The sequence below is a fragment of the Crocuta crocuta genome, unplaced genomic scaffold, assembly GCF_008692635.1.
Source record: "Crocuta crocuta isolate KB4526 unplaced genomic scaffold, BGI_CrCroc_1.0 scaffold336, whole genome shotgun sequence".
Classification (NCBI taxonomy): domain Eukaryota; kingdom Metazoa; phylum Chordata; class Mammalia; order Carnivora; family Hyaenidae; genus Crocuta; species Crocuta crocuta.
The window spans coordinates 408,063-409,295 of record NW_027527943.1 but is presented as its reverse complement, the minus strand read 5'-3'; the positions used below and the strand labels follow the sequence as shown (position 1 = coordinate 409,295).

General features: G+C 58.5%; 1 non-coding gene across 1 annotated transcript; it reads right to left on the bottom strand.

Moving 5' to 3' along the window:
- Positions 1-521: 521 nt before the first annotated feature.
- Positions 522-595, bottom strand: TRNAT-UGU (transfer RNA threonine (anticodon UGU)). Its single transcript has one exon. It is a non-coding gene; the product is annotated as a tRNA-Thr (tRNA).
- Positions 596-1,233: the final 638 nt, after the last annotated feature.

The window sequence follows — 1,233 nt, the reverse complement described above, 5'->3', positions numbered from 1 at the left end:
AGTTCAGTTTCCAGTGGGGCCAATTTACTTAGTTCCTTGGGGACCAAAAGCCTGCCTTGAAGACTGAAGACATGTAAGAAAATATAAATTACTATTTTATAATTTAGTAGTATTTGGAAAATCATATGTAAAACATAACATCATGCTGGGTTTCCTAGAATCACTGATAAATTCTATGGGAGTCTGGGAAAAGGCTTTAAGAGTTGGGAGCATTTTTGTTGTCTCTTCCTCCTCCCCTTCCCTCCCCCCAAAAAGTGGGGACAGGGAGGAGCGTCAGCAAAGGAGGAAGTTACCGATTTCTGTGTTTTTCAGCTCTGAGAGTCACCGGAAGTCCATTTTTATTGATTTCCTCTCTTACAGTTGTTACCACTTTGATCATAAAGAAACGTCACTTTCCCTTGCGAGTGCGAATTCTGCAGTCATAAGTGCTTTGAGTGGTTGTGTCAGAGTTTATGGTAACACTGAATACAGTGGAGAATAAGGAGCGGAAGGGGTTGACGGATTCATAAGAGGAAAAGCCGAGGCCCCGCTGGGACTCGAACCCAGGATCTCCTGTTTACAAGACAGGCGCTTTAACCAACTAAGCCACGGAGCCAGCGCGCGCGGCGGGGGCGGAGCGAGGTCTGTCCTTGCGCCGAGACGGACGGTTCCCGCAGGTGCGGGCGCGGCGCCCGGCGGTCGGCACCCTCGGCGCTTCGCTCGCTCCCAGGATAACCCGCAGCACCGCACTTAGGCCGAGGACCCCACCCCACTCCTCCCTCCCCCGTGGGATGACGTCTTCCCGAAGCTCACCTCGGTGGGGCTGTGCCTCCTCTGCAACGCGGACTCCACCCGCGAACGTGCGACGTTGGGGTCTCTGCAAGAGGAGCTTCGCGCAGGACTCTCGCAGCGCGGGACCCGGCACCCGGCACGTGCACTGCGCAAGCGGTGACTTGCAGGGAGGGTCNAGCGAGCGAGCACCTCGCGGTCCCCGAATCCACGACGCCCGCTGCCGAGACCCGCGCAGAGGCAGCGCCCGCGGCGAAGGCTGGGCGGAGAGGGCCCCGGGCGCCCCAAGCTGTTTCTGGGTCCGGGTCGACCCTCCTAAGGTGAGGCGCTTCACGGTTTCTGCGAACCCAGCCCTGCCCACGCCTGCGCAGCCTGGCCCGCCTGAGAGGCGGCTCGCGAAGACGGTGACGCCTTTCCCCCTCTAACTCCATCCCCCGAGGTCGCACCCCGCGGTGACCAGGCCCC